Here is a 22,778-nt window from a genome sequence, read left to right as displayed (position 1 = left end):
ATACCTACACTGCAATGGGTTTAAAAACTGCATGTAATTTTTGTCATTTGAAAATGATGAACTGCTAGACTTTCAAGACAATAGGAAAGATTTCAGAAATATCATAGTTCATTAATGCTTGTGTCATTGGTCTGTTCAAGACTCACGGACTAAGAAAACTCTAAATACACAAGCACTTAAAATTCTCACTGTGAAACTCAAAATAGAGTTTTGTGTCATTTCATTGGAAGGTCAATCTCTTTGCACTTTCCACCTGATCCTCTACAAATAACAGCATAGCCTTCTCATTCACAAAGAAAAGGTAGTGGTAGGAGGCAGCCACTTCCAATTGCCTTTTTTTTCCTACCTGTATTGTTATAAATTTTGCTGAAACTATAAAGGACATATGCATCCTAATTCATGGAAGAAATAAGACTGAAATTATCATTTCTCTGTACTGAAAACTGAGCTAATATTAGTCCCATGGAATGAGATGTAAAGTGTTTACTCTTTTTCTGGGAAAGCTGAGGTCAGCTCTGTTGATATGTTTTGAAAATTTGGTATCAATGTCTTCCAGAACTTGAGCTTGGTTTTGTCTTTGTAGAAACATGTTAAAATACAGCTTTAATTTACTTAATTCATATGATGTTATTATTCTGCCCTATTCCTTCTTCAATCAGATTTTTCAAGTTCCATTTTCTTATATTTTATGTTATCTAACTTCTCAAGTTTAATGGAATCATTGTTAGTATTTGCCTATTATCCTTAAAAAAGTCTGTTAAACTGTAACTATAATGTGTCCTTTATTTATAATGCTGGTTATTTGTGAAATCTTGTATGTTTTTCTTGTTGGGTATTTTCAAATGATTATGCATTGGTTTTAGTCTTGCTAAAAAAAATCAACTTTTGGCTTTTTTAAGCCATTATGTGATTTTTGAATTTCATTGATTTCCAATATTCTTGTTATTTTTATTTGTTTATTCTATTTATTTTATACTACCACCAATATCCATCATATACCACTAGCCAGAAATTTCAAATTTTCTTTGACTACTACTCATGATCACTATGTATATTTTCATCTCCTAAGTATCCCTCAAATCTAGGTACTATTGTCCTTCATCCTGAAAGGAAATGAATACTGTTTCTTTGCATTGAGTTCTCTTTTTCTCGTTATCTATTAAGCTCTCTTCAAACTTTTAAGCTTCTCCACACATTGAAACTTTTTCTTCATATTTATTTTACTTATATTTTTTCTTGCTTTTATGTACTAATTGAATAATGCTCTATTTCTGGATCTATGTCTTCAGGGACACTGAAACTTACCTCCTCACCAACATAATGCCATGCTTGGGTCTTCAATAAGTATACTTTGAGTTAATAATCAAAACACCCGCAAATAAACTTACTTGTAGCATAAAATTATAGAAATTCAGATTTGTTTCTACAAACTGTATTCTAACTCAAATCAGTCAAAAATTACATCATTTGGGAAATAGTTTATCAGCCAGTTGGCAGAAATATTGAGGATTTAAAAAGCAGGTAAGAATTATAGGAATGTGTGGTTATTTCAATTTGAAGTTACTAAAGCTAACAATAATTAACAAATTCTGAGAGAAAAGGAAATAGAAACATTAACAGGCTGTGGGGTGGGGAGTAGTCCAAACTATTCCATTCAGAGCCCTTAGTATGTTATACATTTTACCATCTTCTTGATTAAGTAATTATACCCTGTTCTTGTATGTTGAATGAAATATGCAATCCCTTCATGAAACCTATTAACTTAAAATGTTATTTCACTTTTTTCTGATTGAATTGCTGTAATTATTATGTAGATGAAAAATGATAAACTCTTGACATGATCTGTATAATTTTGCTGAGCATTTTACAAAATATGTTTTTAAAAAGACAGGAAGGAAAAATACTATTAAAATTGTCAAAACTGACAAAAACCCTAGTACTGAATGCAACCCACTTGATGAGAAAGTACAGTGTATTTTATTATTTATAGTTACTATTATTAATATAAGGTTTTTCCTTGAATTCTAAAACTATTCTTAGAATTGGTAAAAATGAAGCAAGGAAAAAGAGTCATAGTGGAATTTGTGTTAGATTGATGGACAATGTTTATAAAGCTCGAGGTGGTTGTCTTGATCTGATGTCTTGCTTCACAGCCTTTGGGGAGTTAGTAAGCCATTGCAACTCTCGTTGGCAATAGTGCTGCAAGTAAAATAATCTGTGCTTGAACACTGTGAGTGGAATATCTTAGAAAGTTTATTTCTCTAAGAAGAATCAATAAATTCTTTCATTAATGTAGGTTAAGCTATTTCCATACTAAAATTTGAAGAAAAGAATGTTGCCTAAAGGAATATTGCTCTCCCTTTACCTTATTTTTCCTGTTCTAAAAGCATTTGAAATAATATGTATTGGCTCTTCAGAGATCAATGAGAATACTCATCAAATCAAATGTCTGCCCCTGAACTAGAGGAAAAGAGGCCAACACAGGAGTCCAGTGTATTTAAGAAAAGAAGTAGAATATGTATTTCATGTAATCAGATGATATGCAAATTGAGATCCAGTTTTAGCATCAGAGAAGGTGCTTTCACCTCGTAGATACAATTCATTTTATTTCTTTTATAGAAATTACTTACTCTTTCAACAGGGAAACTTATCACTGTACTTTTGGCCCAGAGTCATAGATGAGTCATGATACCTTTATAATTTCAATTAGTGAGCCATTTACTTTTTGAAGCCTATGCTGTGATTGATAATTCCATGAAATTAATTCCATGGGCCACTGATCTCATTGAAAATATGATTTAGAGACAGAAAAACACATAAACAATTGTAATAAAATTCTTTAGTGTAAAATAGAGGACATCCAACAAAAGATGAGTATTGTGAGGATAGAATTATATTTTATAGTATGGGATAACTTCATAATTGATTTACTGAAGGAGAATATCAGAATGAGAAAATCAAAATATATTGTGGATAGCTTTTTAAATTTAAGTCTAAGGTTTGAGTTTTTCTGTACAACATATCTCTAGAAGAATTTCTACTAAATACCAAAATATATATTTTAGTTTATTGTACTGAGTATTCTATGGGAATGTAAGCTTAATGAAGAAACAGATGGGGATAGTACATTTTCTGATGTATTCCCAGTGTATCACATGTATTTCAGCAAATAATTATTCAATAAACACATAGAGCTTAAATACCCACTATCAATAGCACCATTATGGCTAAAAACTCTTAACAAAATATACTATTGGGTAAGTACTATTTGGGGTTCATTTGCTTGCAAGTTATTCATATGTTATATTATTTTGAAAATACTATGTAAATCACTAAATAAATCAATAAATTATAGAAATATTTAGCTGTCTTCTTCTGAAGAAAAAAACCAAGCAATTTATTACTTTACTCTGTTATAGTAACATAAGACTCTGGATTGATGAAAACCAAATTTAATCACTGTAAATCCAATGAGAATACCTTACAATTTAGTGTACTTTGTATGTTTCTGGCTTTATTCTTTTTTTTTTTTTTTTTGGAATTTTGATTTTGTAATCAACTTTATCCATTTAATTGGTACTAACAGTTTTTTTCCCCTTTTATCTGCAATTTTTTTTGTTTCTTTGTTTTAAATTTTATTAGTAGTATTATTATTTTATTCACGTATGTATACATTATTTGGGTCATTTCTCCCCCCTGCCTCCCTCCCCCACCTTCTCCCCCCTTCCTCCCTCAGTTCCAGGCAGGTTGTGTTCTGCCTTTATCACTAGTTTTATTGAAGAAAAGAGACAAGCCCAATAAGGAAGACAAAGTGTTTTGCTAGCTGAGTTGAGGATAGCTATACAGAAATATTCCTAGCATCGCTTTCGTGTACACATTATGACCAATGTTGATTCATCTCTAATTGATCTTTACCCTGGTTACTGATCCCTTTCTCATGGTAACCTCTGTTGCTTTAAGGTTTCTGTATTAGTTCCTCTGGAGTGAGGACATCAAACGCTTTCATGTTTTGGGTTTTCTACCTATTTCTATATCACCAAAATGTGCTCTTCCCTTATCATGTGATCCAAGTCCAATCACACTGCTGCATTTGCCCTAGATCTAAAGTCCGCATATGAGGGAGAACATACGATTTTGGTCTTCTAAGCTTGGCTGACCTCACTCAGAGTGATGTTCTCTAGTTCCATCCATTTACCTGCAAATGATAAGATTTCATTCTTCTTCAAGGCTGAGTAAAATTCCATTGTGTACAAGTACCACATTTTCTTGATCCACTCATCAGTAGTGGTGCATCTTGGTTGTTTCTATAACTTGGCCATTGTGAATAGTGCCACAATAAACATGGGTATGCAGGTACCTCTGGAGTAATCTGTGTTGTATTTCTTTGGGTATATCCCAAGAGTGGGATTACTAGATCATATGGCAAGTCTATGTTTAGGTTTTTAAGGAGACTCCAAATTTTTTTCCAGAGTGGTTGTACCAGCTTGCATTCCCACCAGCAGTGGATTAGGGTTCCTTTTTCCCCACATCCTCGCTAACACATGTTGTTGGTGGTGTTTTTGATGATGGCTATTCTAACAGGGATGAGATGGAATCTTAGTGTAGTTTTGATTTGCATTTCCTTTATGGCTAGAGATGGTGAGCATTTTTTCATGTGTTTTTTTGCCATTTGAATTTTTTCTTTTGAGAAATTTCTATTAAGTTTAGTTGCCCATTTTTTTAAATTGGTTCATTAATTCTAGGAGAGTTTAGTTTCTTAACTTCTCTCTATATTCTGGTTATAAGTCCCTTGTCTGATATATAGGTGGCAAATATTTTCTCCCACCTCTGTGTGTGGTCTCCTCAGTTTAGAGACCATTTCTTTTGTTGTGCAGAAGCTTTTTAATTTTATGAAGTCCCATTTGTCCATCCTTTCTCTTAGTTGCTGGGCTGCTGGGGTTCTATTGAGGAAGTCCTTGCCTATACTTATTAGTTCCAGAGCGTTTCCTGCTCCTTCCTTTAGTAACTTCAGAGTTTCAGGTCTGATATTTAGGTCCTTGATGTATTTTGAGTTGATACTAGTACAGGGTGAGAGACATGGATCTAGTTTCAGTTTCTTGCAGATGTCTAACCACTTTTCCCAGCAACATTTATTGAAGAGGCTGTCTTTTCTCCATTGTATGTTGCTAGCACCTTTGTCAAAAATGAGGTGGGTATAGTTGTGTGGATTCATATCTGGGTCCTCTATTCTGTTCCACTGGTCTTCATGTCTGTTTTTGTGCCAGTACCATGCTGTTTTTATTGCTCTTGCTTTGTAATATAGTTTGAAGTTGGGTATTGTGATACCTCCAGCATTGCTTTTTTTGCTGAGTATTGCCTTGGCTATTCACAGTCTTTTGTGCTTCCAAATGAACTTTAGAGTAGATTTTTCAATCTCTGTGATGAAAGTCATTGGGATTTTGATGGGAATTGCATTAAACATGTAGATTGCTTTTGGTAGTATAGCCATTTTTACTATGTTGATTCTACTGATCTATGAGTATGGGAAACCTTTCCATCTTCTGTAGTCTTCCTCGATCTCTTTCTTCAGGAGTTTGTAGTTCTCCTTATAGAGTTCATTCACATCTTTTGTTAAATTTACTCCTTGGTATTTGATTTTCTTGAGGCTGTTGTGGATGGAATTGTTTTCCTATATTCCTTCTTAGTTTGTTCATTGTTGTTGTTTAGAAAAGCTAATAATTTTTGTAGGTTGATTTTTTATCCTGCCACCTTACTGTAGCTGTTTATGGTGTCTAAGAGTTTTTGGGTGGAGTATTTTGGATCTTTAATGTATAGGATCATATCATCTGCAAATAAGGATATTTTGACAGTTTCTTTACCTATTTGTATTCCTTTTATTTCTTCTTCTTGCCTAATTGCTGTGGCTAGGAATTCCAGTACTATGTTGAATAGGAGTGGGGAGAGTGGGCACCCTTGTCTCTTTCCTGATTTTAGGGAGAATGGTTTTTCACCATTAAGTATGATGTTGGCTGTAGGTTTGTCATAAATAGCCTTTACAATGTTAAGGTACATTCCTTTTATTCCTAGTTTTCCTAGAGCTTTTATCCTGAAGTGGTGTTGGATCTTGTCGAAGGCCTAAGAAGAAGTAACGCATTATATGGAAAACCTCAAAAAAGAGAATTAAACAAAATACAAAACAAAATGGAAGGCCATTACAGCAGAAGAGAACAAACAGAAGACAGAACCTCAGAACTTGAAGATGAAATGGCAATTAAAGGAAAAACTGGAGAACTATTAATTAAACAAATCAAGACCTGTGAAAAGAAAATGCAAGAACTCACTGACTCCATCAAAAGACCAAACCTGAGAATCATGGGCACTGAAGAAGGAGAACAGGTATGAGCAAAAGGAATGCATAATATATTCAACAATAATAGCAGACTGTTTCCCAAAACTAAAGAAAACTATGCCCATACAGGTATAGGAAGCCTCCAGAACACTGAACAGACCTGACTAAAATAGAGCTACCTTATGACATATCATTATTAAAACAACAAATACAGAAACTACAGAAAGAATATTGAAGGCTGTAAAAGAGAAAAAACAACATACAAAGGTAAACCCATCAATATCACAGCAGACTTCTCAACAGAAACATTAAAAGCAAGAAGAGCATGGGGTGAGATCTTCCAAGCACTGAATGAAAATAACTTCAATCCTAGGATACTTTACCCAGCAAAACTATCATTCAAAATAGATGGAGCAATAAAAGTCTTCCATGATAAGCAGAAATTAAAACTATATGACCACCACACCACCACTACAAAAGATTCTCCAAGGAATTCTGCACACAGGTAATGAAAGCAAACAAAACCATGAAAGGGGAGGCAATAACAAACCACAGGAGAAGAAAAGGCAAGAAAGTAAACAGTAACATTTTTTCAGCTACACATAACCAAACTCTTAATCTACAAAAACAACTACATGACAGGGATCACCACGTACTTATCAATACTAACACTGAATGTTAATAAACTAAACACCCAATCAAAAAAAAGACACTGACTGACAAACTGGATTAAAAAGGAAGATCCAACAATCTGCTGCCTACAGGAGACCCACCTCATTGACAGAAATAAGCACTGTCTGAGAGTGAAAAGCTGGAAGAAGATTTACCAAGCCAATGGTCCCCCAAAACAGGCAGAAGTAGCCATACTTATCTTGGACAAAGTAGACTTTAAACCTTCATTGATCAAATGAGATAAAGGAGGACACTCCATATTAATAAAAGGGGAAATACACCAAAAAGAAATAACAATTATCAACCTATATGCACCCAACATCCATGCATCCAATTTCATTAAACATACTCTGAAAGACCTAAAAACATATATAAACTCCAACACAGTGATACTGGGAGACCTTAATACTCCCCTATCACCAATAGATAGGTCATCTCAACCAAAAATCAACAAAGAAATTCTAGATCTAAACCACATCATAGATCAAATGAACCTAGCTGATGTCTACAGAATATTTCATCCAACTTCTGTACAATACCTATTCTTCTCAGCAGCCCATGGATCCTTCTCAAAAATTGATCATATCTTAGGGCACAAAGCAAGCCTCAGCAAATATAAGAAAATAGAAATAATCCCATGCATTCTATCTGACCACAATGCATTAAAACTAGAAATCAACAACAAAAACAGCAGTAAAAAACATGTAAAGAATTGGACGCTGAGCAACACATTGCTCAATGATGAATGGGTCATTGATGAAATAAAAGAGGAAATTAAAAGTTTCCTGGAAGTTAATGAAAATGAAAACACAACCTACCAGAACATATGGGACACAGCAAAAGCAGTCCTAAGAGGAAAGTTTATAGCCATAAGTGCATATAATCAAAGGACAGAAAGATCTCAAATCAATGACCTAATTGTACAACTCAAACTTCTAGAAAAACAAGAACAAGCAAATCCCAAAGCAAGCAGAAGGAAAGAAATAATTAAAATAAGGGCTGAAATCAATGAAATAGAAACAAACAAACAAGCAAAAAACCATACAAAGAATCAATGAAACAAAAACTGGTTCTTTGAAAAAATAAATAAGATTGACAGACCCCTGGCAAACCTGACTAAAATGAGGAGAGAAAAATCCCAAATCAATAAAATCAGAAACACAAAAGGGGAGATAAAAACAAACACCACAGAAATCCAGGAAATCATCAGAGACTACTTTGAGAGCTTATACTCAATTTGAAAATCTTGAGGAAATGGACAGATTTCTAGAAACTTACAACCACCCAAAACTGAACCAAGAAGATATCAATCACCTGAATAGATCTATAACACAAAAAGAAATTGAAGCAGCATTCAAGAGTCTCCCAAAAAAGAAAAGTCCAGGACCTGATGGATTCTCTGCTGAATTCTATCAGACCTTTAAAGAAGAACTAACACTAACTCTCCTTAAACTTTTCCATGAAATAGAAAGGGAAGGAACACTGCCTAACTCAATCTATGAAGCCAATATAACTCTCATCCCAAAACCAGACAAAGACACCTCCAAAAAGGAGAATTATAGGCCAATTTCCTTAATGAATATTGATGTAAAAATCCTGAATAAAATAATGGGAAACCGAATCCAACAACACATCAGAAAGATCATAAACCATGACCAAGTAGGCTTCCTCCCAGGGATGCAGGGATGATTCAGCATACGCAAATCTATAAATGCAATACAGCACATCAATAGAAGCAAAGACAAAAACCACTTGATCGTCCCTGGCTTTATTCTAAGACTATGCACCTATCACTTTAATGTTCAAACAACCATAATAATGTGCTCTTATCATCAATTCCATGTGATAGGGAGAAAATTGAGATATAGGTATATTAGTAAATTAATTAAAATCACTAGCTATGTAATGGCCAAAGTAGGACTTGAACACAGTGCTTGAGTCCAAAGGCTAATGATTATGGTTACATTGATGGCAACGTCCACTATAGTGACATGTAGATAACATTTATTATGTTTGCAAGCACTTTACAAAATGCTATATTTTAATAGCATTTATTATATCTATATTTTATATATCTTACTATATCTAAAAAATCCATAAAACTATTAAAATGATGCTACTGTTTTTCTACATTTCTAATGAAGAAACAAATAAAATGTGCTCGTATTTTACACAACTTATAAGTTTCAAAATCCACAAGTTCAATTTGGGTTGAGTTAATGTTAACTACACCTTTACTTGAGGGAGATTGATAGCATTCTTTAAAACTGCAGGAAGGTGCCTAACTGATCATCAGACCCAGAACTGAACTAAATATTTCTACCATGATAAACACATTGCTTGGTCTGAATAGCTATAATTTTAACCTTTTAAAAATTTGATTCAGACAGTGCATTCCTCTTCCTAATGTGCTTCATACCTCTGCACACAAACACATACACACACACACCGTGGTGATGGTGCTTGTTCAGGTCAGTAACATGCAAAACACTGTTTAGCTTACCAATTTTAGTAAAAATGACAACTCCCTTATTTGTGACAAATGAGAGGTGAAAGACTATACATTTTAATCTAGGTTTTGATGGAGTAAAAAAAGCTCAGTGAATTAAGGTAGATAAAAAATTGAAGGAAAAGAATATAAAACCAAAGAGTGATTATATAAAGACTTTAAAAGTTCTTCCATTTTAAAACTTTGGTTGCTTTGATCAACCTATATCTTTTATTTGCTGTAAGTCAGTCTGTTCTATTTTGAGAAGGTTGTAATTATTATAAATGTCTTCCCTATGATGCATTTAAATGTTGATTCCTATTGGTTCTAGTCTTTGATGTATTTCTTCCCTCTGGGATAATATAGATTAAGGTTTTTCCCTTTTCTATGACTTCCTGGTCTCAGTATTTTATTTCTACATCATAGCCGCACTCTTGTTTACCCATAACCTTTACATGTAGTTAATGCTTCATGTATGACACAGATGATCAGTAAGAAATATCAAATTAATTAGGTCCAAATACAAATCCTAGAATTTTATCACAAAACTACAATCCTGACAGAGGCACTATAGACTGTACAAATATGTCCATGTATCACTGCAGTCCTATTTGGAGCATCTTTTTCTCCTCAAATCTAGGATGCTTTATGATTTGATGGGATGCTGAAAACAATGTTTTGTGAGCTACAACCCTGATCTTTATTGCTCTTGGGATTCCTGTCTTAAATGCAGCTGAGTTCAGAAGAACTGAACTGAGCTGCCAGAAGTGGAACAAGTCAATAAAGACAGAAATCAAAATGAGAGTAGCAGTCAATTTTTAAAATCATTTACAGCATTAGTATAAACAAGAGGCTAACCATGAGAAAGTGTCTACTGTCCCATTTCCTTGAAAGAATGGTGAATAGGGGCAGGATCAGGTGCTTCATCTCATTTCCTTTTGACTCACAAGTAAAAGTTCTCAGAAACTGTATGAACCTGGAGCCTTGAGGAAGTGAAAGGACTGAGGCGCCAAGAGCAAAATAGTATTTAATATTGAGTGTGGAATAGTGCATTCCTTTCTGTTTCTGAGCTACAAAGAGACCTCTAAATTAAGATTCCTGGGTTAAGAATGCATCCATATGTTAAAGGATGACCATTCAGAGGTGTCTGAGTTCATGAGTATGAACTGATTATGGAACACATCTGGTGTGTGTAGGGCAGTTTTTTCCTGTGAAACTTTCTAGGTAGAGCCTTTTTAAGTACATGTAACGGAGCCTAGAATAAAAAACACACAGGATTTTTTTAGCCAGGACGTAGACTCTTTAACCTATGTCACTGATAACATATAAATAATTCCCAGATACCCCAGTAAAGGAAGAGAGACTAGGTTGAACACAGATTTGCCTACTCTTCACCAAAGGTAGATTACACTCCTGAAACAAGAATAAACCAAACCTGACCCAGATAAACAGAATGTTCTAACCACACCCCATCCATAATGCCACCATGTAGCATGGTAAGTTCCATAATTGTTTATAAGTTTAACACACTTAGAAAATTAAGTTTGGTTGGTTTTATTACACATCCACACAACGTTTACTGCCACATACATTAGCCCAAATTCTTTAAATATAATCTAAAATTATATTTGACAACACTGAAGTAAATTGTTGTCTGGGCTCTATTTCCTTGGTTTCTATTTCCACAGCTATTTTAAAATCAGTGCTGTATGCCTCTTGTGTCTCCTTTGCTTGGATTTCTGTATTTGCTTACTTCAGTATCACTCTACAGTCCTCTTAATTTTGCTTTTTTTGTCTCATATTTAATTCCTACCCTTTTCCCCACCATTCTAATGTTTTGATCTGCATGTTCTATAGAAAAAGAAAAAGCTAACAAGTCAAACATTATACAATATACATTACCAAAGGTGTAGCATATTGGCACAAGTTTTCATAAACATATAAATATTTTACACAGTTACATATCAAAGTTTAAAAGGAGCAAAAAATCAATTCACAGTTCTCTGGAAAAATGAAGTTCTTTTTTTAGAATGATAAAAGTGAAGTCCAGAAAGCAAAAAGACATGATAAATCTTCAAATCTAAGGAACCAAACTGTGACTTCAAACTTTACCTTCTGAACAAGAGATACCAGCACTCTTTCAGAACTACAGACTCTAAGGGTAACACAAGATCAATGGCAAGTAGTCAGCTGTCCCTACATAATGGAGTGTGGGAGAAGCATGACAGGAATGAGATGGAATTCAGTGGAAATGCCTGGAAAAAAAAAAAAACACTACTCTATTGATAACTCATGGTTCTGAGTTCACCAGTTTTCCAGCTGGGAAAACTGGAGGAGAGCTCAGGCAGCATAATGTCTATTAATGGCCAGGCTTAATGTTCCAATACTCTTAAGTGCATTTATAAAGTAGTTCTTTACTTCTTGCACTTTAGGTAATTTGTAAATTAAAATTGATTTAGGAGAAGTCTCATAGGGATATTAAGATTGTGAATGTGATAATGTACTTAAAGAGATGATGTTGTAAGGGGTGCTCTGTGTTTACCATCACTTTTACTACTTCCCCTTGCTGTTCTTGAGGGAAGGGACCTGTTTTGTTCAGTTTTAAATTCACAGGATCCATTGAAATTTGTGGAAGGAAATAACAAAATGGTGTAGGAAGAAAAGTTTATTAGCTTATAAAACTACAATGTGTTTACATGTTTATTTTTAAAGTTTTGAAAGTCAGAGTAAGTTATATCAAAAACCATGGATGTAATAATTAAAGATAAGGAACTGCATATGGTAGTAAACACCTACAGTTATTATTAATCATTTGAATTAGTGATGAGAATAAGGAAGAATAGACATCTTTTTAAAATGGAGATAAAACTATCATAAAGGTAAAAATTCCTCAATGATATTAATTTTAAGCAGAGAACTCTTCTTAGATTTTACATTTTTATATATGTCTCTTCTTTTTAATTAGCATATTTTAACTTTACAAAGGATTTTTATTGTGGTATTACAGCATGTGCATTAGGTGCGTTGATCAGATTCATCCAATTTGCATTACTCTTTCTTAATTGCCCTTCTCTCCCCTCTTTTAGACAATTTACATTGAGTTTCATTATGTCATTTGCAGGCCTACATATAATTTATTTCTATAATGCCCCTCATGCCAATACAATGAGGGGGGCATTATTATAATTAGCCTATTAGTTTCATCTAATAAAAGTGGTTGATTAATTAATTTTCCCCAAGTGATACTGCTTGTAATAAGTTGAAGCTCCCAGACAATTAGGTCTGGAATCTTTCCTCTTTGGCTTAAGGTATGTTGTTTTATTTGTTATGTAATATTAATATTAATATTACCCTAAATAATAAAGTATAAATAGAAGAAAAGATTTAGGTTTTATGCTTAAAAGCATAAGGAATAGATAACTCAGTAGTGAAATGGTATGGAATCATATGCATAAAAACTAAGTTTTTCTTCATAATGCCCATGAGTGTGACAGAAGCAATACAGGGAATCTGCAAACACATAAAAAGAAATCACACTGAAAGAACATTCTAGCATATAGAGCTATGCAGAGAAAATGGACTTTCTCAAGAATCATGAGCTTCTTCAATTCTAAGCCATTTATGTGACCTGCAGGACCACTGAGTATAAGAAAAATACCAACAGCAATTGAATGTACAGGCCATATACATTTTAGCCACCATTGGCAATAACCACTGCAGTCAGGAAACTTTATGACAATGAATAGTGGCGCATTAGATAATGTTTCATATTTTTACTGATTTCTTATACTGAGAAATATTGGTTTTCCTGGAGGAATAACATCTCAGCAGGCAGTATTGTAGAGATCATAAAACACTGTGTTTTTGTCAAATGTTAAGTACAAGAAGTATTGTGTTTATGTGTTAGGCTTTTTAGTCAATAGCAAAAGTCATAAAAATGATTAAACCTTAGGAAAAATCAAGTCCCAGAAGAAAGATAAGAAAGATGATAAAGAACATATGCTGAGAAGAAGCGTGAGGGAAACAATAAATATGTTAAAAATGAAACAAGAAGCCAAAAAATACTAAGAAAACTTCTTATTCTGTTTATCTATGCTCTCTCATTAGTCAAAGCTAATTTGTTTCATAAACTAGATTTAGAAATAATGTTCTGGTGTTTAAAAGGCTGGCAATCAAGAGACAATTGGAAAATTATAGTCAAATGATAAGATACCCTAGTAGAGGACACCAGGAGACAACCAAGAGTTTATAGGCAAACAGAAATATCATGTTCTGTAACAGTGAGAAAATGGCCTACAGCAGGCCACATGTATGTATTAACTCTAGGAATAACTCTATTAGCTTCCCAACATCCTGTTTCAAAAGTGGATAGGTTAAGCAATGTGCTTGTTTGTGGTGGCTGTGGAATTCAATTGGGTGTTTCAAACAAGACTTGAGGAATCATGGAAGGTTTAGGGTTAATAAAGGTATGTCCACTATTCCTGCTTCTCTGTCCTCCTTGGACCTTGCTAAGAAAACCAGATGAATTGATCATTGTATACCTGCAATCACTGCCATTGTCCTCAGGATCATAACCACAAGATTCACTGTGCTAAACAGGAACAAGACACTGCCACCCAAAGGTGCCAAATGGTAGCCAAGAACATGACTGTCTACAGGGAGCTCAGCTGCCCTTCAAGTTAGCCAGCTGTGGAGGCTTGACTTAACTCTCTTATTATCCCCCAATATAAAAGGCAATCATGTTTTGTGTTAAAAATTTGAACATCATTTTTCATGGGAGGATAAGGTTGTACTTACTATAGGGTTGTACTGTGTTATAATTGGAGTTCTAAGACAGATACCACATTTCTGATCTCACACATCCTTTCCTCTTTAAATGTCTAGTTTTAAAATTTGCTATCTAGACCCAAGAAAAAGATCAATAAGAAAACATGAAAAATTATTCTTAACAGTAATTGTACCTTTGTTCTTTTATTAACTACATTATTATCTCTAGTAGAGGGAAAAAAAGGTTAATCGATAGTGTTTTTGTGAGGGGATTTAATAAATATAAATATGGTGGTTTCAAATCACTGTTTATAAGTAATTCAAGGTGATATATTTAATGCATTGTAAGAACTTTTATAAATGCTACAATGTACCCCCACCTAGCAAAACAAAAAGTAAAAAACAAAAAATAAAAGAGTGAACCAATACAATGACAAAGTGTTGTAACTTCACACTGCATCAATGAGATATATTTTTAGATATATGGAAATAATGATGTATTTTAAGTACTGTGGTCAAGAGTTCTTTATGTTGTAGAGGAGTTTTGCAAACTTAAGAACATGCATGAACTTAATCAACTAGGAAAGTTAGAATTTAATGGCTTATAATGAAATGCAGTAGAGGAATAGCTTAGAAACAAGCAAAGAATTTCCAATCACTCTTAAGTTGCATTGTATGGAAGGAATTTTGTGTGGCTTAAGACTGGAAAAGCCACGATCAATAATAAGACATTCTAAAGAACCAGATTTTGATTTAGTACAAGGAAACACTATTAGAATTCTTTGAAAATAGGAGTCATGGAACCACTCAAAGTAAATGTTAATGATAACTTGTTAGATAAAATCATACTGCTGTGGCAAAATAACACTTAGATTTCAGTTCACCCCAGTTAGAATGAGCATAATCAGGGATAATAACAACAAATGCAGGTGAGGATGTGGTGAACCAGAAACCCTTATACACTGGTGACAGGAATGCAAATTAGTACAACCACTATGGAAAGCAGTATGGAGATTCCTCAAAAAACTAGAGATAGAATTCTGATATTATCTGCTGATACCACTCCTGGGCATCTACCCAAAAGAATGTAAAACAGTATATTGTAGAGACACCTGTAACACTATTCACAATAGCCAAGCTCTGGAAACAACCCAGATGCCTTGTAACTGATGAATGGATCATAAAATTGTAGTATGTATACACAATGGAATATTACTTAGCTACAAGGCATAAAGACATAGGGTTTGAAGGTGAATGGATGCAATTGGAGGACATCATGTTAAGTGAAGTTACCCAGGATCAGAAACACAAAAAACACATATTTTCTTTATGGAAGATCAATCCAAAGATAAACATATACGCAAAGCCAAGCATGATCATATACAAACTCAGTTGTAGAACATGTTTGTAACAGTAGAACTACTTTATGGAACTCAGGAAGAGAAAGGAAAAGAGAATGGCAGAGTATCAGTAATATCACATACCATAAGATGTAAAGGTAGAGAATATAAGGATGTGTATTGAAAACTGTTGAAAAATGGGGGGTGGGAGGTAAAAGGGTAAGGGATAGTATCGAAGGTATTGAATAGACCAAAGTAAAGCACAACCACAGAGGGCATACATTGAGACACCCCTTTGAAAATCAACTTAAATATTAATTAGGAAAACCAGCACTGTAAAACAGGTACAGTGTGTGCTGGAGTGGGTACTAGTGGGAGTGGGTACAAGTGGGAAGGGGGTACTAGTGGGAGGGGGTAGGGCAAAGAAAGATCAAGGTGATGGCATATGGTTGATGGATTTCATATACCTATATGAAACAAATAAAAACCCTCTTGCAATTGCTTTAAGTGGGGTGGAGAGAGAGCTGAGAGAGAGAGATGATGTGGGCAGTGTAAATAATGTACAATATAAGACTAATCTCCCCCCTGTACAACACATATATCCTAACAAAAATTTTAGAATTAAAAAATTGTACTGCTGTGGGTTGTAGATTGAATCAGTTTTTACTGCATCTTGTTTTAATACAAATCTGTGCTATTTTTGAAGGATGCTTCATAAAAATTATACTGGAATTAGAGTAGATCATTCTGCTTAAAGTATACCAGGGAGTGAAGAGCATCAGAGAAAACATTTTACTTTCTCAGAATGCAACAGAAAAGTAAGAATGCCCCCCCAACAAAGTTTTTAAGATATCTGTGTTATAAAACACCACTCTATGAAGTCACTGGACATTTATTTTCAAAAAATAAAAATAAGGAAGGAAATTTGACTTTCTATAGCCTCATAGAGCTATTGAAGTCTATAAAATTCTTTTGACAATTAAGGTATCAATTTTTTCATAGGCTCAGCTAACTCAAGTGGAACATGAAGAATATCACAAGGCACAAAATCACAGAGGTTTTGTGTAGGGAAAAATAAAAATCTTAAATTGTGACAATGCTCTTTGAATTGTGAGATTCAAATTTGAACGTCCACAGTCTTGAATTGTTATGTACAGATTAGGACATATTTATGCCAAAAAAGAACTCTTGTGAAAGTTACTGAATATCATGACCAGTCCGTTGTCAGATATTTAGTTAACTGCCTAGGATAGCTCACTTCCTCGCAACTTGATCATGTCAGGTGAGAATGAATTATTCAGTGATCAGACAACTAGAGTGCCAAATTAAATTGGTTCAAACTGCAACTTTTTCAAAATTCTATAGATTATATTCGTGCAAACTAAGTCACTATAACTTTTATTTTATTTTGGAAAATTCCCATAATGACTTTGCCAACCTACAATTAATTATAACTCTTAAATGAGGTAATTCAAATAAATACAGTGCTTATTACTATCTTTGTTATTATTGATAGAGTTACCCTGAACTATTACATATTTATGAAATAAATTATTAATAACTATAGCAAATTTCCATGTGATCTCATTTAAATATAAGCCATGTTTCTCAGTGTTCCACTGATCATCTCAATGCTCCAATTATAATAATAGAACATAGATAAAATTTTGTACCTAAAATGGAGTATATTTTAGCTACTCTCTCTCTCTTTCTCTCTAATTTTCTTTGGTTTGTTTGATCCCACTAGAAACTATTGTAGTTACTTAATAAATATTTGCTGAATAAACATTAAATAACTAGGTTCACTTTCATTTTCAGTTAATATTTAAATGAATTAAATGTAGGCTGATTGGCAAATAATCTGAAATAAATCCCAGCTAAATTATCTATTTGAAGTCAAAAACTTCATTTTTAGTTTTCACATAACTCCATTACAAATGTATAGACAATAACCAGTTTAATCCAATTTTATAAAACAAATGTTCTGTGATATGGAATGTGTGCTGTTTGCTGTTGTGATTTTCATTGTGGAACACTGCTTAATTAATTTCTGTGAAGATAATACTGTTTTTAAAATTTCAATGACTTACAACAACATACATTAATTTTCACCCTAGTCCTGTAAATCAGCTGGGGAAGCTCTGCTTCAGGTTGCAGATTTGGTTCTGGTCTGTTCTGCGTGTTGTCATTTATGTAACTGGACAGTTACATAAATGTGACAGAAAAGTCAACCACTACCTGGTGTGCACGTTTTACTGTAAGAAGGAGTGGTCAAAAGTTAAACCATTCCATGAAGAAACTCAGACCTGAAGTATCTCAAGTCCTCTCACATTCCACTTACCCAAATCAAGTTACATATTCAACATTTATAGAATGGGAAAGCATAATCCTTAAATGGGATCAGGGGTAAGTGGACATTTGCTTCCTATTAATATTGTCTCCCTGGTCACATTTTATAGTTTCTCTGTGCTTTTCTAATACCACAGCATTTCACAGGCTTTTTTTTGTTTGTTTGTTTTGGCAGTACTAGGAAATGAACCCAGAGTGTCCCAGACAGTAGGCAAACACTCTACCTTAGAGTGAACACCTCCAGCCCTTATTCAATTGTTATTTTGAGAGAAAGTCTCACTAAGTTGTCCAGGCTAGCCTCAAATTATGATCTTCTTCCCTCTGCCTCTCAAGTAGCTTGGGTTATAGTCAAGAATCACAATGTTCAATTTAATTCATATATTTTGAAAGATGTTTTTAAATGAAAGTAGAAATATATCCATGGTAGTAAGTTGTTGTGATAACATGGCTTACACAAATCGCCATTTATATTATGTAAGATGTTATATTTAGTAAACTGTGGTAATGAAAACTAACTTCATGGAATTATTATAAGAATATTATTCCATGGCATTAAAGTGTATTTCTTTTTTTCCCATGGAGCAAGAGTAATTTATTTATTTTTAATTCTTAATGAATTTAATTAATTTTCTCTCTTTTTTATTGTTGTGCTGAGTTAGGGGTACATTGTGGCATCCACAAAAATTCTTACAATATAATAAACAGATTGTAGTTGAACTCATCCCCTCCATCATTCTCCTTTATCCTCCCCATTCCTGGAATAGTTTCAACAGGTATCATTTCTCCATTTACATAAATGTATGCACAATATTTTCACTCTATTCACCCTCCCACACTCTTTCTTCACCTCCTCCCTCCTCCCATTGATACCAACATTCCAAGGCAGGACTTCTTCCATCTTCATGTTCCCCTATTTTGTAAAAGAAAAAAATGGGCTTTTTGTTTGTTTAAGATAGTTACACAAGGTGTTTCATTGTGACATTTCCATGTTTATATGTATTATAAACCGAATTGACTTGTCTTCTCTTTTTTTCTCCTTTCCACCTTAGTTCCCTTCTTATGTTGATTTCAACAGGTCTAAAAATTCTATATTCATTCTTGTCTAGAGAGTACATCAGCTATATTCACCATCTTAACTTCCTTCTTTTACCCTTATTCTCTCGTACGTGACTGTCCCTTAGCGTGACCTGCTTCTCATAATATTGCTGGGTTTGTATTAGGTCTATATTCTGCATATGAGAGAAAGCATGAGGCCTTTGACCTTCTGAACCTGGTTTATCATCTTATAGAATCAAAACTCATTTGACAATCAAAGCTGCAACAGAAGTGTTTATTTTTCAAATTTAAGTTGTAAAATTTAGATTAAATGGTAGCAAAATATTTTGATCGTTGGTTTGCATCCAGTATTTAACTTAAAAATACAGAATTAAAATGTAGACAATGGTATTGCAAGAGTATAACATTATGAACTAAGAAGCAAACTGCTAACTGTGTCCTATTTTGTCTTCCCAAACCTCTTCATGAAGTCTATACAGTACTTGTGCAACAGCAGTATTCAGGCTTCAAGAAGTAAGAGGTAGGAATGCAAATGAAACAAAATATTAATAATTAATTCTATATTAAAAGGTTTTTAATATTCTAAAACATGTTAATATAATTTTGGAATTATGTAGATTTCAATCTGTATCCTTGATAGTGGCAGTATGTTTTGTATGTGTGGATTCATTTTATTTTACCAGAACAATTTGCAGCATATTATCAATCTAGATAGTAGCTGGGCCTACAGTGACATTTTCACATATCAAACACTCACAACCTCCCACTCATGCAAATATATGTGTGTGTGTGTGTGTTTTATATGAGAATGAGCTAAATTTCTATTCATCTGTATCTTTGCTACAGAAATCCATGCTTTCTTAATTACCTTCTAAAATTAAAAAGATCTCACATTTGCACTCTACAAATGATTTTGTACAAATGATTTTAGCAGGTTCAAACTTTGTGTAAAAATTGCATATCAAGCTTCAGATCTTTATGGATTTCTAAATGAATATAATTTTCCCTACATGAATGAGCAACAGAAGTTTACAGCTCTTAAATATATTCACATATACTGATATTGGCATGAATATTTAGAATTACAGAGCATGCATGCACAATCTGTCTCCATTGATTATTGTTAGATTTCAGGGAAGTCATTTATCTTTATTTCTTCTCAGAGACATGTAGATGTCTTATCTATATAATGTCTAGTTAAGGCCTTTTCATTTCTTATAATATTAAGCTTGAGATATTCCCATATTTTCTACTTCAAAATATAACAATATAGGAACCTCACTAATATAAAAGCATTGTGTACAATTTTAAATATGTTCTTTGCTCATTATCAAGTAATTGAAAAAAATTAATAGTGCTTTGAATCAACCACAAATAATATGAATTTGATTCTTCCCAATGTTATCTTATAGAAATCAAGTCAATGCCTTCGTTGAAAACATAAGCATTAATGGCTTACTGTGCTTGCAATGGAGATATTAACACTTAAATTTCATAGTAATTGATTAATGAGAATGGGAGAAAGAGTGACAGAAAGAGAGTAAGAAAGAAATGCAGTTGTATAGTTTAAGAAAATACTCAAATATATTAGCAAAGCATGCCTTCCCAATGTTGACATGTTGCTTCAAGGAGAGATTTAATGACATTTTGAATTTCCTCTGATTTGTCTTTCAGTTTAAATTTGATATGTTTAAATAGAGTTTGGACAGGATTGGTGATCTTGGAATTCAGATATATAAAATGAATTTCTCAGGAGTAATATTGCTTTTGGTGGAACTGAATGAATCTGTCCTTAACCTCTGATTGACATTTAAGAGATGAAAGTACATCCAGGATACCAGAGTTATGGTGCATGAATGGGAATAGGATTGATATAAAATGCAATCATGGTGAAGTTTGACATCAAGGCCATGCCTAGACAAACAAAATAATTGTATGAGAGCATTGCATGTGCTGCTTATTTTTCCCATCTTTATAATGGATTTGGCTTTTTAATAACCAGCCAATGGTTCAATAATAAAACAAGCAATATCATGTAAATCTACTGAATGTGAGTTTACATAACTGACAACTGGGTTTCAGTTTAATATGTCCAAGTAAAAATCTCATAACTCTTAACAGCTTGAGAGAATACATCACATGTGTTCTACTTTCCTAAGTCAGTACTTGTTACATGATCTTATTCCATGTTTTGCTCCAGGGAAATTTATGTTGGCTCAAAGAAGCCCATGGTGTAGGAATTTGCTTATGGACACAATTACTAGCAAGAATTTGAGATTATCAGAGAATGCAATTATCACAAATGGGAAGAAAATGAGGAAAATAAAAAATAGTGAAAATGAAAATTCAATTTAAGTACGAAAGATTTCAATTTCTGTAAATATTCATGGATATTTTCTTTCTAATTTATTCGTAGATGTTAGCTCAAAAACTAGTCATGCAATGCCCTATCGATAGTACTAGAACTCTCGTGAGAATACCAGTATATGGTTTGCTTAGCGTTATGGACTGAATGTTTGTGTCTCCCTCAAATTCACTTGCTAAAATCTAATCCCAATGTGATGTTATTTTGAGGTGGAGGCATCAGGAAATCATGAGGATGGAATACTAAGAATAGATCTAGGGATGTTACGAGTACAGAAAGCTAGTTTGCTTTCTTTCCATCAATCTGAAGAAAGCCCTCCTTGGAATCTAATGGTGTTGTCATTCTGATCTACTAACCTCCAGAACTGTGAAAAATAAATTTCTCTTGTTTATAAGTCATCTAAATTATGGTATTTTGTTATAGCCAACCTCAAAGACTAAGACACTTAACTTACTTTCTTGGTGCAGAAAACAATCTGTGTGGGTCAAGCTCTATTTTTGTTTTACTATCAATGTTTTTGGGTTTTTTTGAGTTTGAACTCAGGACCTTGTGCTTACAAGACATGAACTCTACCACTGAACACATGTCTTCAGTCCTTTTCTCTCTGGTTATTTTGGAGATAGGTCTCTTTTTTTGCCCAGGCTATCCTAGACCATGATTTTAGGATCCCCCACTACAGCTGGGGTGAAAGTTATGCCTCACCCAGCCCAGCTTTTTTTTTCTGTTGAGATAGAGGCTCACATTTTTGCTCAGGCTAGCCTGAAAATGCCATCCTTCTGATCTCAGCCTTCTGCCTGGTTGAGGATGACAGGTGCATACCACTTTACCAGCTATTTGTTGACATGGAGTCTTATGAGCTTTTTCCCCTGTGCTGACCTCAAACCACAATCCTCCTGATCTCAGTCTTCCAAGAAGTCACCTAGGCCATCAGTGCCTAGCTATTTAAATTTTTTGAAAAAGCAGTCTGATTTACTTGATATTTCTCCACAATGGAGTTGTGAGGAAAAAAGTATTTTTTCTCTTTGACTTCTCAATGTATTTCATAGAAAAATGGCATAATTGGTTATTAATTCTCAAAATTAATTACTACTTCCTATTATCAGGTTCTATTTCCTTACACCATTGATATCAGCTTTGTGTCAATAATTTGCCTTGTGAGTAGATTGTGAGTAAAGGCATCATGTGGGACTTTCTTCATGGAAAATTTTAATAACCAATACACATTTCATAATATATGCAAGAATCAAGTAGTTGAAGTTCTAGTAGGAAGAAGACACACTGAGCAAGACTTTAACCAACACTAGAACTGACATGTGGCACAGTCAAAACATAAGCTAGTTGCTTTTATAAATCCTCTGATACTTGGGGATTCACTGTTATGGCAGCACGACTTAGTGAAAGTATGTTGGTAAA

General features: G+C 33.7%; 1 long non-coding RNA gene across 12 annotated transcripts in view; it reads left to right on the top strand.

Annotated features, from left to right (window-relative positions):
• LOC141411000 (uncharacterized) overlaps positions 1-22,778 on the top strand; it is a 483,550-nt gene that overhangs the window by 160,300 nt on the left and 300,472 nt on the right. Inside the window, exon 5 of one of the 12 annotated variants that reach the window (XR_012435846.1) lies at positions 19,471-19,520. The exons of the other annotated variants lie outside the window; for them this stretch is intronic. This is a non-coding gene — a long non-coding RNA (uncharacterized lncRNA). The remainder of the gene's footprint in view (positions 1-19,470; positions 19,521-22,778) is intronic. 12 annotated transcript variants of the gene reach the window in all.

This window comes from Castor canadensis, chromosome 9 (genome assembly GCF_047511655.1).
Source record: "Castor canadensis chromosome 9, mCasCan1.hap1v2, whole genome shotgun sequence".
Classification (NCBI taxonomy): Eukaryota; Metazoa; Chordata; class Mammalia; order Rodentia; family Castoridae; genus Castor; species Castor canadensis.
This window is presented reverse-complemented; position numbering and strand designations above follow the sequence as displayed.